Below are 15,943 nucleotides of genomic sequence, written 5' to 3'. Positions count from 1 at the left end.
CAAAAGATACAGTAAAGGAGCGGTCAGAGAGATAGGAGGAGAACCAGGAGAGAATGGTGTCCTTGAGGCCAATGGAATGGAGCATATTGAGGAGGAGCTGATGATCCACAGTGTCGAAAGCTGCAGAGAGATCCAAGAGAATTAGCATGGAGTAATGAACATTTGATTTAGCTGTTAGTAGATCATTAGAGACTTTAGTGAGGGCAGTTTCAGTAGAGTGTAAAGAGCGGAAACCGGATTGGAGAGGGTCGAGAAGAGAGTTATCAAAGAGATAGCGGATAAGACGGGAGTGGACCAGGCGTTCCAGGAGTTTAGAGATTAAGGGAAGATTAGAGACAGGTCTATAGCTAGCGGCACAGTTTTGGTCGAGGGATGGTTTTTTAAGTAGTGGATGTATGATGGCATGCTTAAATGAGGAGGGAAAGATACCAGAAGAGAGAGAGAGGTTAAATATTTTAGTTAGGTGAGGGGTGACAGCAGGGGAAAGGGACTGGAGGAGATGTGACGGAAATGGGTCACTGGTGCAAGTGGTTGGGCGAGAAGATGCAAGGAGCCTGCTTACTTCTTCTTCTGTGACTGGTTCAAAATCAGAGACTGAGCTAGATGCAGTGGGGGAGGGAGGACAGTGCATGGTATGAGGTGATTGGGAGATAATTTCCTGTCGAATCTGGTCAATTCTTTATCAGAAACCTCTTTATTTATGAATTTAAATTACTCCTTACCTCCTTGTCATGTGGGTTGTCATTTCTGGATGGTCTGAATCTATAGATTCTGTGGCTTTGGACATACCTGTATGTCTTCCAGTTGCTTTTTCACCCATCGGACACTGAAGTTATGTTTCATATTCTAATTCATCTTTTCTTCCCCCCTCTTTTGGAGGGTTTGTGCACAATTTTAACATTGAATATTATCATATGCAGTTTCAATAAAATTATTTATTCTCTCATTTTTTTGTTTGGTTATATTTACTTGCACATCATATTCATATTATTATATATTTCTTTATTTACAGTGCCTTGCGAAAGTATTGGGCCCCTTGGAACTTTTCAACCTTTTCTCACATATCATGTTTCAAACATAAAGATTCCAAATGTAATTTTTTTGGTGAAGAATCAACAACAAGTGGGACACAATTGTGAAGGTGAATGAAATTTATTGGTTATTTTAAATTTTTGTGGAAATTCAAAAACTGAAAAGTGGGGCGTGCAATACTATTTGGCCCCTTTAACTTAATACTTTGTTGCGCCACCTTTTGCTGCAATTACAGCTGCAAGTCGCTTGGGGTATGTCTCTATCAGTTTTGTACATTGAGAGACTGAAATTCTTGCCCATTCTTCCTTGGTAAACAGCTCGAGCTCAGTGAGGTTTGATGGAGATCGTTTGTGAACAGCAGTTTTCAGCTCTTTCCACAAATACTCGATTGTATTCAGGTCTGGACTTTGACTTGGCCATTCTAACACCTGGATACGTTTATTTATGAACCATTCTATTGTAGATTTTTCTTTGTTTGGGATCATTGTCTTGTTGGAAGACAAATCTCCATCCCAGTCTCAGGTCTTTTGCAGACTCTAACAGGTTTTCTTCAAGTATGGTCCTGTATTTGGCTCCATCCATCTTCCCATCAATTTTAACCATCTTCCCTGTCCCTGCTGAAGAAAAGCAGGCCCAAACCATGATGCTGCCACCATCATGTTTGACAGTGGGGATGGTGTGTTCAGGGTGATGAGATGTGTTGCCTTTACGCCAAACATATCGTTTGGCATTGTTGCCAAAAAGTTTGATTTTGGTTTCATCTGACCAAAGCACCTTCTTCCACATGTTTGGTATGTCTCCCAGGTGGCTTGTTGCAAACTTTAAACAACACTTTTTATGGATATCTTTGAGAAATGGCTTTCTTCTTGCCACTCTTCCATAAAGGCCAGATTTGTGCAGTGTACGACTGATTATTGTCCTATGGACAGACTGTCCCACCTCAGTTAGGCTGTGTTCACACACAGCGTTTTTTTAGCGGTTTTTACCGCGGTTTTCACTATAAAACCGCTATAAAACCGCTAAAAATAAGCTTCCCATTCATTTCTATGCATTTTGCACTTTCTGTGCACATTGATGCGTTTTTTACCGCAAAAAAAAACGCATCGCGGTAAAAAACGCAGCATGCACATTAATTTTGCGTTTTTTTCCGCGGTTTAGGCTTCTCCCATGCTTTTAGAAACCGCTGCGGTAAAAAACGCATCAAAAACGCATCAAAACCGCGCAAAAAACGCGCAAAAACCGCCGCGGAAAAATAGGTGCAGTTTCTGGGAAGGGATTAAGGTTTTTGTGCAGAAATTTTCTGCAACGTGTGCACATACCTTTACAGATCTCTGCAGCGTGATCATGGGTTTCTTGGTTGCATCTCTGATCAGTCTTCTCCTTGTTTGAGATGAAAGTTTAGAGGAACTGCCAGGTCTTGGTAGATTTGCAGTGCTATGATACTCCTTCCATTTCAATATGATCACTTGCACAGTGCTCCTCGGGATGTTTAAAGTTTTGGAAATCATTTTGTATCCAAATCCGGCTTTAAACTTCTCCACAACAGTATCACGGACCTGCCTGTTGTGTTCCTTGGACTTCATGATGCTCTCTGTGCTTCAAACAGAACCCTGAGACTATCACAGAGCAGGTGCATGTATACGGAGAATTGATTACACACAGGTGGATTATATTTATCATCATTAGTCATTTAGGACAACATTGCATCATTTAGAGATCCACAATGAACTTCTGGAGTGAGTTTGCTGCACTGAAAGTAAAGGGGCCGAATAAGGGTGAGTGCACACAGTGCGGATTCACCTGCGGATTTTTCAGTGCAGATTTGGAGGTAAAACCGCAGGTAAAGTGACCTGCGGTTTTCCTCTAGATTTGCCAGTGGTTTTTCCGCACGGTTTTGCTGCGGTTTCAAATCCGCAGAAAGAAATGACATGTCACTTCTTTTCTGCGGATTCCGCTGCGGTTTACCATCTCCTCCATTGTAGAGGTGATAAACCGCAGGGCAAAACCGCAGCCTAATCCGCAGGTAAACCGCAGGTCTTTTGACCTGAAATTTACCTGCGGATTTTTCAAAATCCGCGGGGAGAAATCCGCAGCACCTAAAAACTACGTGTGCATGAACCCTAGTATTGCACTCCCCACTTTTCAGTTTTTGAATTTCCACAAAAATTTAAAATAACCAATAAATTTCGTTCAACTTCACAATTGTGTTTCACTTGTTGTTGATTCTTCACCAAAAATTTACATTTGGTATCTTTATGTTTGAAGCATGATATATGGGAAAAGGTTTAAAAGTTCCTGGGGGCCGAATACTTTCGCAAGGCACTGTATATTTTTTTATATATTATTTTTTACACATTTATATTTTCAATTCTTATACGTTTCTTTATTATTTTTTCTGTCATTTCTATTTTTTGTCATATTTTTTGTCATTTCTTTCTTCCTTTTTCTTATTATTTATTTTTTTATTTTTTACTAAAATATCCTTCATTTTTTATTTTGGTTTCATCCATTTAGTTATTTTGTTTTTTACACTGTCACATTTTCATCTCCCCATTTTTTGTTTTGTTTTCATTCCATTTCTGTTCTGCTCCCTCATTACTATACCACCAGGTTATTGCTTTATGCTTGTGTTTCTGGCCTCAATTTTTGCTCATCTCATTGCTTCAGTCTCCCGGGAGCTGCGCATGCGCCCTTCTGTATGCTCGACATGCGTTCCTGCGTGTGCATGATGCGTTTTACTTTGTGCATGCGCATTATCCTTTTGGCCGAGACGTCAGTCCATAGGCTTGGAATCTTTATGCACATTTCCGCTTTGGCCGTCTGTCCTTCGGCCCACATCGGTGAGCTATAACAACTGATTTATTCAGGTATTTATGTTCAGTTGGCTGCAATTGTGACACTTCCCCTGACGAAACCGTACAAGCTACAGTGATACACGTGGGGCCTCTTTCCTGGGTTTCCACCCATGGCCCTGTTTTCTTGATTTTTTTCGGCTATATGATCTCTGGTAATATTTCGCCCCCATGTTTGCTCATTATTTGGCTCTTTTGGACGCTGGTCTTGTATTCACTGTAGGGCTTTTAAACGGACAGTTTCTTTATTTGGTTGCTTATTCTAGCCCCGCTCCGACACTTTAACCCCCGACACACTGCAATCAAACATGATCGCAGCGTTCCGGTGGCATAGGGAAGCATCGCGCAGGGAGAGGGCTCGCTGCCTGCATGCTTCCCTGAGACCCTCAGAACAACGCAATGTGATCGCATTGTTCCGAGGGCCTCCTCCCTGCAGGACCCCGGATCCAAGATGGCCGAGGGATCCTTCCGGGTCCTGCAGGGAGGTGGCTTGTCAGTGCCTGGTGAGAGCAGGCACCGGCAAGCCTCCTACACTTCCTGTCAGATCGCTGATCTGACATAGTGCTCTGCAAAGCGATCTAACGCTATATATTGATGTCCCACCCTGGGACAAAGTAAAAAAGTTAAAAAAAAAAATTAACATATGTAAAAATATTTTTTAAAAACTCCTAAATAAAGAAAAAAAAATAAATATTGTTCCAAAAAAATACATTTCTTTATGTAATTAAAAAAAACAATAAAAGTACACATATTTAACCCCTTTCCTACATTAGACGTACTATTCCATCCATGTGACCTGGGACCTAAGTCCCAAGGACGGAATAGTACGTCATAGCTCTGAGAAAGTCTGCAGCAGCGCCTGTCACATCGCTGATCTGACAGAGTGCTGTGCAACCTGTCCGATCAGTGATCTGACATATTACAGTGATGACCCCCCCCCCCCGGGACAATGTAATAAAGTGAAAAAAATTAAAGTGTTAAAGTAATTTATAAAGAAAAAAAAAAAAAGCTAAAAAAAAAATATTCCCTAATAAATTCAGTTTTTGAAAAAAAAATAAAATAAATAAAAGTATACCGCGTTCATAATGGCCCGCCCTATAAAACTGTCCCATTAGTTAACCCCTTTATTGAACCCCTTAAAAAATAAAAATAAAAAACGAAGCAAAAAATAATGCTTTATCATCATACTGCCGAACAAAAAGTGCAATAACGCGCGATCAAAAAGACGGATATAAATATCCATGATACCTCTGAAAACATCGTCCTGTCCCGCAAAAAACGAGCTGCTACACAGCATCAGCAGCGAAAAAATAAAAAAGTTATAGCTCGCAGAATAAAGCCATGCAAAAATAATTATTTTTTATATAAAACTGTTTTCATTGCATAAAAGCGCCAAAACATAAAAAAAGACATTAAATGAGGTATCGCTGTAATCGTACTGACCCGAAGAATAAAACCGCTTTATCAATGTTACCGGACACGGAACGGTGTAAACGCACCCCCAAAAAGAAATTCATGAAACGCTGGTTTTTGTTCATTCTGCGTCCCAAAAATCGGAATAAAAAGCAATCAAAAATTATCACGTGCCCGAAAATGGTACGAATAAAAACGTCAACGCGTCTGGCAAAAAATAAGACCTCACATGACTCGGTGGGTCAAAATATGGAATTATAGATCTCAAAATGTGGTGATGCAAAAACTATTTTTACAATAAAAAGCGTCTTTTAGCGTATGACAGCTGCCAAACATAAAAACAGCCATAAATAGTAACTCAAACCCCCCATTATCACCCCCTTAGTCAGGGAAAAATCATAAAATAAAAAAAAAAATGTATGTATTTCCATTTTCCCATTAGAGTTAGGGTTAGGGCTAGGGTTAGGGCTGAGATTAGGGTTAGGGGTGTGTTGGGGTTAGGGTTGGAGTTAGAATTGGGGGATTTCCACTGTTTAGGCACATCAGGTGCTCTCCAAACGCAACATGGCATCTGATCTCAATTCCAGCCAATTTTGCGATGAAAAAGTCAAACGGTGCTCCTTCCCTTCCAAGCTCCTACTAGCCAGTAGGAAACTGGCTAGTAGGAGCAATGCCTAGTATGTTTTTGCATATTTCCCATAAGGGATGGGGGCATTGCTCTAGAATCACTGCGTTGAGAAACATGTGATGGTGTCTCCGCAGTGTTGGATGTTGATCTCCATGAGGTCATTCATCCTCACTTTCATAGTCTTTTACTAGGCATTGCTCCTACTAGCCAGTTTCCTACTCCACACTGATGAGGGGCAATACCCCGAAACAGCTATCTGTGGATGGATACCATGTTTTGGCATAGGTGGTTTCCTTCATTGGAGACTGCCCTTCCCGTGGTTGTTCCTTCCCGGTGAAAGACCTGGCTAGTCATTGCTTGCGTTGAGAAACATGTGATGGTGTCTCCGCGGCTGATTGATTTACATGTTTTTGCATATTTCCCATAAGGGATGGGGGCATTGCTCTAGAATCACTGCGTTGAGAAACATGTGATGGTGTCTCCGCAGTGTTGGATGTTGATCTCCATGAGGTCATTCATCCTCACTTTCATAAACTTCTGTGAAGCACTTGGGGGTTCAAAGTTCTCACAACACATCTAGATAAGTTCCTTGGGGGGGTCTAGTTTCCAAAATGGTGTCATTTGTGGGGGGTTTCCACTGTTTTGGCACAACAGGGGCTTTCCAAATGCGACATGGCGTCCGATCTCAATTCCAGCCAAAAAAGTCAAATTGCGCTGCTTCCCTTCCGAGCTCTGCCATGCGCCCAAATAGTGGTTTACCCCCACATGTGGGGTATCAGCGTACTCAGGGCAATTTGCACAATAACTTTTTGGGTCCTGTTACCTTTGGAAAAATAAAAATTGGGGGTGAAAAGATCATTTTTGTGGAAAAAATATGATTTTTCAATTGTACGGTTGTATGTTTTAAACTTCTGTGAAGCCCTTGGGGGTTCAAAGTGCTCTCCACATATCTAGATAAGTTCTTTGGGGGGGTCTAGTTTCCAAAATGGGATCACTTGTGGGGGGTTTTGCACTGTTTAGGCACATCAGGAGCTCTCCAAACGCGACATGGCATCCGATCTGAATTCCAGCCAATTTTGCAGTGAAAAAGTCAAACCGCGCTCCTCCTTTCTAAGCTCTGCCATGCGCCGAAACAGTGGTTCCCCCCACAAATCAGGAATCAGCGTGCTCAGGACAAATTGCACAATAACTTTTGCAGTCTAATTTCTCCTTTTACCCTTGGTAAAGTAAAAAAATTTAACCTGAAGTAATTTTTTTTGTGAAAAAAAGTTAAATGTTCATTTTTTTTTTTGAACATTCAAAAAATTCCTGTGAAGCACCTGAAGGGTTAATAAACTTATTGAATCTGGTTTTGAGTACCTTGAGGGGTGCAGTTTTTAGAATGGTGTCACTTTTGGGTATTTTCTATCATATAGACCCCTCAAAATGACTTCAAATGTGATGTGGTCCCTAAAAGAAAATGTTGTTGTAAAAATGAAAAATTGCTGGTCAACTTTTAACCCTTATAACTTCCTAACAAAAATGTGTTCCAAAATTGTGCTGATGTAAAGTAATGTTACTTATTAAATGTTTTTGTGTGCCATATCTCTGTGATTTAAAGGCATGAAAATTCAAGGTTGGAAAATTGCGAAATATTCATCAAATTTCCATTTTTTCACAAATAATCGCAAGTCATATCAAAGAAATGTTACCACTATCGTGAAGTACATTATGTCACGAGAAAACATTGTCAGAATCACCGGGATCCATGGAAGTGTTCCAGAGTTATTACCTCATAAAGGGACAGTGGTCAGAATTGTAAAAATTGGCCCGGTCATTAACGTGCAAACCACCCTTGAGGGTAAAGGGGTTAAATAGATCTCTTAGACCTGATGGTGCTGGTGTAAATCCAAGTCAGAATTTTTATATAAACCTAAAAAATGTAAACATTTTATGAGTTCAGCTAGAACAGCTTATTTTAATATTAGGCATGGAGATTTCTGCAATGGATTTCCAAAATAAGTAAACAAGCCTCATCATGTCTAACATACAGTATCTGCTTATTAATGCATGCAGTTTTTATTGTGAAATCTATTGATAGATTCCCTTTAACTAAACCTTATCTTCTAAACTGTTCAGAGGGTGTCATGATCTTCAGAGTAATAGGATCCTGTCATTTAATTTAAAGAGGTTGCTCAGGACTTTTATATTGATGGCCAGTTTAGCACATCTCTTCATCACCGGGAACAGCTGATTGTGGGGGTGCTGGATGTTGCAACCCCATTGATCATATAACATATCTTAAGGATAGACCATCAATATAAAGTCTCAGACAACCCCTTTAAGTTTGCCAAGATCCCCCATTATTAGCAGCGTTAGAAGTCCTAGTAATAAAATCTTTGTTCAATCAGGCTCACTTCCAAATATTGTCATTAGACTTCTGCTTTCTGAATTTAAAGGGAATTATCTGTCACCCTTTTTTTGGCCTTTCAGCTGCCGGCATAGACATCAGGGGCTTATCTACAGCATTCTGTAATGCAACCTGTAATGTAACCTGAAAGAGAAGAAAAACACGTTATATTATACTCACCGAGGTGGGCGGTCCGGTCCAATGGGTGTCGCCGTCCCGTCCGGCGCCTCCCTTCTTCATGCGATGACGTCCTCTTCTCCCGTCCTGTAATGGCTCCGGCGCAGGCGCACTGCTCTGCCCTGTTGAGGGCAGAGCAGAGTCCTGGAGTGCGCAGGCGTCGGGAAAGGTCTGGCACCTGGGCACTGCAGAATTCTGCTCTGCCCTCAACAGGGCAGAGCAGTGCACCTGCGCAGGAGCCATTTCAGGACGGGAGAAGAGGACGTCATCGCATGAAGAAGGGAGGCGCCGGATGGGACGGCGACACCCATCGGACCGGACCGCCCACCTCGGTGAGTATAATATAACGTGTTTTTCTTCTCTTTCAGGTTACATCGGAGGCTTATCTACAGCATTACAGAATGCTGTAGATAAGCCCCCGATGTCTATGCCGGCAGCCAATAGGGGAAAAAAAGGGTGACAGATTCCCTTTAAATATTTGAAGAAGGTTTTTTTCGATAATAATGGAAGCAGAAATAATTCATTATGATTCATAATTCAGCAAATTCTGTAAAGAAGGAAAAAATGGGAGAAATAAGGAAGAGATTATTATCTAAAGGATGCGACGGCTCTTGTTGAAAGGTATGTCTTTCTCCTAATCTGTACAAACTTCTGAACAGTAGCATGAATAATATATAAACAGGAACAAGTCTAGACTGTGCAAATGGGTGTTTAGACATCTCAAAGTGCCATGAATGTGTTTTGTACCTAAAATAAATCATGAAGAATTCTGAAGATTTCTCATGTAGACAATATTATATAGAAATTATATTTTGATATTTTTTATATAGTCAGCTTTTGGAGATGATCTAAAAAAGTATTTTTTTTCCATTGGTTCTTCAAAATGAAATTATTCTGATTCACTGTGAATCTGAAACCTAGATTTTTTTCATGCTTATGAATATGACTAGAGTTACACAGCAACACTGAATGTGTGAACGTGACCTAAAGGGAATATGTCAACAGGTTTTAATACAGATCCCCTGATGAAGCGAGGGTGAAACGCACATTGGGTCACCAGGACCACATCTTAGAGAAGCTTTTCTTCATACAAATATGTAAGTACCTTACTTAGGTCTATGCCTTTTTTGTGAACACTTGTTCCCCTATAATATTGATGTTGTAGGCAGAGACAAGCATTTGTGTACATTTTTCAACTAAGCATCCATGTGTGGTCATCTATTGGGTGAATCTGCTTTTTAATATTTTCCTTAATTTAAAAAAACTCTAATAAACATTTATTTACCGTATATACTTGTGTATAAGCCGACCCGCGTATAGAGTTAGGTCCATAAATCTTTGGACAGAGACAACATCTTTCTAATTTTGATTCTAGACATTACCACAATGAATTTTAAACAAAACAATTCAGATGCAGTTGAAGTTCAGACTTTCAGCTTTCATTTGAGGGTATCCACATTAAAATTGGATGAAGGGTTTAGGAGTTTCAGCTCCTTAACATGTGCCACCCTGTTTTTAAGGAACCAAAAGTAATTGGACAATTGACTCCAAGGCTATTTCATGGACAGGTGTGGGCAATCCCTTAATTATGTAATTCTCAATTAAGCAGATAAAAGGCCTGGAGTTGATTTGAGGTGTGGTGCTTGCATTTGGAAGGTTTTGCTGTGAAGGAAACATGCGGTCAAAGGAGCTCTCCATGCAGGTGAAACAAGTCATCCTTAAGCTGCAAAAACAGAAAAAACCCATCCGAGAAATTGCTACAACATTAGGAGTGGCAAAAACTACAGTTTGGTACATCCTGAGAAAGAAAGAAAGCACTGGTGAACTCATCAATGCAAAGAGACCTGGGCGCCCAAGGAAGACAACAGTGGTGGATGATCGCAGAATAGTCTCCATGGTGAAGAGAAACCCCTTCACAACAGCCAACCAAGTGAAAAACACTCTCCAGGAGGTAGGCGTATCAATATCAAAATCTACCATAAAGAGAAGACTGCATGAAAGTAAATACAGAGGGTTCACTGCAAGGTGCAAGTCACTCATAAGCATCAAGAATAAAAAGGCTAGACTGGACTTTGCTAAAAAAGATCTAAAAAAAGCCAGCACAGTTCTGGAAGAACATTCTTTGGACAGATGAAACCAAGATCAACCTCTACCAGAATGATGGAAAGAGAAAAGTATGGCGAAGGCGTGGTACAGCTCATGATCCAAAGCATACCACATCATCTGTAAAACACGGGGGAGGCAGTGTGATGGCTTGGGCATGCATGGCTGCCAGTGGCACTGGGTCACTAGTGTTTATTGATGATGTGACACAGGACAGAAGCAGCCGAATGAATTCTGAGGTATTCAGAGCCATACTGTGTGCTCAGATCCAGCCAAATGCAGCCAAACTGATTGGTCATCGCTTCATACTACAGATGGACAATGACCCAAAACATAAAGCCAAAGCAACCCAGGAGTTTATTAAAGCAAAGAAGTGGAATATTCTTGAATGGCCAAGTCAGTCACCTGATCTCAACCCAATTGAGCATGCATTTCACTTGTTAAAGACTAAACTTCAGACAGAAAGGCCCACAAACAAACAGCAACTGAAAACCACCGCAGTGAAGACCTGGCAGAGCATCAAAAAGGAGGAAACACAGCGTTTGGTGATGTCAATGAGTTCAAGACTTCAGGCAGTCATTGCCAACAAAGGGTTTTCAACCAAGTACTAAAAATGAACATTTGATTTACAATTATTAAATCTGTCCAATTACTTTTGGTCCCTTTTAAAAACAGGATGGCACATGGTAAGGAGCTGAAACTCCTAAACCCTTCATCCAATTTTAATGTGGATACCCTCAAATGAAAGCTGTAAGTCTGAACTTCAACAGCATCTGAATTATTTTGTTTAAAATTCAAAATTAGAAAAATGTTGTCTCTGTCCAAATATATATGGACCTAACTGTAAGCCGAGCCCCCTAATTTTTGCCACAAAAAACTGGGAAAACTTATTGACTCAAGTATAAGCCGAGGGAGGTGCTGCACAAGGGTTAATGGTGGTCCAAAAAGATGCTCCATAGATAAATACCTCCCATAAAATGCTGCACAAGGGTTAATAGTGGCCCAAGAAGATGCTCCATAGATAAATACCCCCCATAAAATGCTGCAAAAGGGTTAATGGTGGTCCAAAAAGATGCTCCATAGATAAAAACCCCCCATACAATGCTGCACAAGGGTTAATGGTGGCCCAAGAGGATGCTCCATAGATTAAAAAAACCCATAAAATGCTGCACAAGGGTTAATGGTGGCCCAACAAGATGCTCCATACATAAATACCCCCCATATATTGCTGCTGCTGCTGCTGCTATTAAAAAAAAAAAAAAAAAGACATACTCACCTCTCCATTGCTGGTGGCCAGGCCCCTGGCACTGGCTATGTTTACCGGTCCCCGCTCCATCGCATCGCTGTCTCCCGGGTCCTCTGCACTGACGTTCAGCAGAGGCCGCACACTGACTACTTCATCGCGCCCTCTGCTGAATGTCACAGCCAGAGGATCCGGTAGACAGCGATAGAGCAGAGACAGGTAAATATTACTCTGCTCCCCGTCCTCCCCCGTCATACTCACCCCCTCCTGGCGCACGGTCTCTTCAGCCCCTGCTTCCCCCATGGTCTTGGTGCCTCTGCTCTTCCTGCATTCAGCGGTCACGTGATACCACTCATTAATTATGCGCATATTCATGACTTTAAAGAGCGGTACCACGTGACCACTGAATGCAGGAACAGCTGGGGCGCCGAGACCATGGGGGAAGCAGGGGGTGCAGAGAATGTGCCAGGAGGGGGTAAGTATGGTCTCTGACACCCCCGCTCCTCCTCCCCCGCCCCTCCTCCCCCGCCGACCCCCGGTATATGACTCGCATATAAGCTGAGAGGAGAACTTTCAGCCCAAAAAAATGGGCTGAAAATCTTGGCTTATACGTGAGTATATACGGTAAGTAAAAATAAAAATAAACAAAAGTACACACATTTGGTAATGCTGCATCATGAATGACCCAACCTATAAAACTGTCCCACCAGTTAACCCACTTCAGTAACAATACAGCTGTCAGTTCAAAAAATAAAAAGGTTATAGCTCTCAGAATAAAGCAATGCGAAAATAATTATTTTTTCTATAAAATAGATTTTATTATGCAATGCTGTCTGACCTATTATCTGGCGGTGTTCGTCTTTTTAGGTGTGCATAAAAGCGTTGTCTGCCACAGTTTTGTGCACTTCTGAAAAGAAGGACACTGCTGAACAGAGGCTAGACGGAGTCCAGAGTAACCTTATGCCTTATTATAGTGAGTAGCTCTCATGGGGTTTCATCTGAATCGTGTCACTCAGAGATTTACATGAAAACCCCAATATAAGTGCACAGCAATAAATGTGATCCCAAACCTTATGTACAATGTTCCCAGCAAAAGCCTCAACTTAATCCACAGAAAAGAAAGCCCACACTCAGGTCTGTCATCTGTTTATGGAAATTTAGAGGGCTTCCATGTTACTGGTTGTACAAAGTCTCTGGTAAAGTGCTATGGCTTCTCGCCCCCCAAAAGAAATTCCGCAAATCTCCATTCCCAAATCCAAATGCACTCTCCCTTCTCAGCCCCAACAGTGTGCCTAAACCCCACATGTTTGGCATTTCTGGAGTGATGACAGCACGCCTGATTTATGGGTGCATGTCTCCAGAAGTATGAGCTGGGTACTACAATGTACAGGGCACTACAACGTACTGGACATTACAATGCCAGTTTGCAATTTTCACTCTGCAACAACCATTACTACTTGATTGTGGAAAACACACATGGAGTCAAAATAGTCACTACACCTGTACATAAATTCTGAAAGGGTATAATTTCCAAAATGGGGTCACTTGAGGGAGGATTCTGCTATACTAGCACTTAGAGGCTCTGCATATGGAGTCTGCAAAGTATTCTAGGAAAATCTGCACTTCAGGAGGCAAATAGCGCTCTGTCCCACCTGAGTCTCGCCTTGTGGATAAGCAGTACTGTACAGCCACATATCGGTTATTTCTACATTCAGCAGAAATTCTGAGAAAAATTTTGGTGCCATTATTACCCAGTGTGAAAATGTAAAATATGGGGCTAAAACAAAATTTTGGTGGTGAAATTATTGTGACAACCCTGCTGGCATCACTGCATGGCCTCCCATCCCCCACACACCAACTTACTCACTGTTCCAGGACATGCTGTGACTTCTGTCTGCTGCCAGCTCCATACTGTGTACTTCTTGCTTCCTGCCTGCTCTCTGCATGCTTCCTGGCTGTGTGCATAGGGGGTGGTGCCAGAACTCTCTGGTTCTTATTGAATCAGGGTGCACCTGTCTAATGTGTCCCTGACCAATTACCAAGAGCTCTCTAGTATTTAGGGCAGCTCCACCTGTTATGAATGGGTCACCGAGGAGGATAGCAGGCCAGGCTAAGCCACAGAAAACCAGAGAGGTTTGTAACTAAGCGGATGCAGACCCCTGATCCTGTCCACACAACTAGCAGTAGCCGTGGAGCGTACCTACGATGATCCTAGATGCCTCGGCACAGCCAGAGAGCTAACTAAGCCTAAAGCAAGAAAGGGGAAATCTAAACTGCCCCGGAGCAGACCCCAAAGGAATAGATAGCCCCCAAACATATATTGTCGGTGAGGTGAGACAAGATGAAAACGCAGGCAGAAAAATAGACTGAGCAAACGATGGGGCCCACACTGACTAGACAGGACAGGAAAGGAAAGACACTGTCTGCAATCACGCAAAAAACCCTGCAAAAAGTCCAACACGCCTGATGCACAAAAACACTGAAGTCACTCGACTTCGCCCCCCACAGTATCAGCACTCTGGTATATTCTGAAAGCAAAGCAAAAAGAGACCAATATAAAAGGGGACAAAACAAACTGGCACATGCAGTAACATATGGGCGGTGATTCAGCACAGCCCCAGCTGGAGCTAGCTGACCCGCACAAAGCAGAGATAAACAAAACCAGATCAAATGCAAACAGAATAGCAAATGAACCACTTAGCTGAACATGCAGGGAAAGAGCAGGAGACATCAGACCTCAGGAGGCACAGGAAAAAAATCACAAGCAGGGATAGAGAGAGTCAGTTGTCTTAAATCCCAATCAGAAACCCCAGATCTCCAATCGTCTTCCTCATTATCAGGTGGCAAGCCTCTGTCAATCAGATCAGCTCCACTACCTCCAGTAACCACCAGAGGGAACCCAGAAAGAGAACTCTCAATCTGACCAGCTCCACTACCTTCAGTAATCACCAGAGGGAAGCCAGAGAGCGAATTCACAACATCCACCCAGTGGAACTTGCCTGTGCAAATGTCTAAACTCAGTTAGTGTCTTGCTGCTGAGTTGCCAGGTCTTGTTCTGCGTTTCACATTCTCTGGAGGCTACACTCCTAGCTTTGCCTTGTACCCATCTGTTCACCATCCAGGAGGCAGAATATCCTGGTCTCTGTGCTATTGCTCCTGACATTGTCTTGTGTTAGGAACGGCGGAACGCACTAAATAAAAATAATAATAATAAAGTGCGTTCGCCGCTCGGGGTCCACCATGCAGTAGGTGATATAATCTCTGCTAAGTGGTGGCAGGAGCAATATGGCGGAAATGCGCACATGGTTAAACCACCCAGGTGCGCAGAGCAATCTCAGTTAATTCACAGAGATGCCAAATAAGTACAAACACAAAAGACTGAGCCTGTTGAGGTCACAGTACTCAGTAAAAATGCACACACGGTATCAGGTCACAGGAGAAGCCCAAGATGGCGGCACTACGTCCGTCTAGACCTACCGTGTGTGGAGCGTCGCAACTGCTGACGCCAAGGGGCTGCTACTGTAGCGCGGCGTGGACACTGCCGCTAAACGACAAGGCTAAGGCGCAAGCGCAATGTCGGACACTAGCAGCTGTAGATGTTGCAGCAGAGGAGTGCTGGGGCTAATTCTAACTCAGTCCCTAACCACATACGTAATATCATAGGGAAGGGGTTTTTTAATGAGTCATTCACCAGAATCATACATCCGTCCTCATACACACAGCAGCAAGTAAGTCTATACTAGCGCATGGTGGAACAGCCATGCGCGCCTTTTATAGCAGCCGGGAACCTTCCGCAAGCTTCCAGATCTCTGAGATGGACCAATGAGATCTGGAGCGGGACCTGAGCACATGACTTCCGATCTCCCATGAGCATGCTCAGTAGGAGGACAGAAGGACTTAGCCTCAGGAGAGATTTGCTGCAAGGCAATCTCCTCTGCAGTAGATAAACAGCAGGAGACTGCAGAATATGAGGGTTTGGATCCCTGCGGAGTAAACGTAGAAATCCGACGCCTAACAGTCTTGTACTTGTCCTTGCCACCCTCCAGGAGGCAGAATATCCTGGTCCCTGTGTCTTTGTTCCTGCACCTTGTCTTGTACCATTACCT

The sequence above is a fragment of the Dendrobates tinctorius genome, unplaced genomic scaffold (genome assembly GCF_039654945.1).
Source record: "Dendrobates tinctorius isolate UK_male_01 unplaced genomic scaffold, ASM3965494v1 ptg000107l, whole genome shotgun sequence".
Taxonomy (NCBI): Eukaryota; Metazoa; Chordata; class Amphibia; order Anura; family Dendrobatidae; genus Dendrobates; species Dendrobates tinctorius.
Note: the sequence above shows the minus strand (reverse complement) of the source record.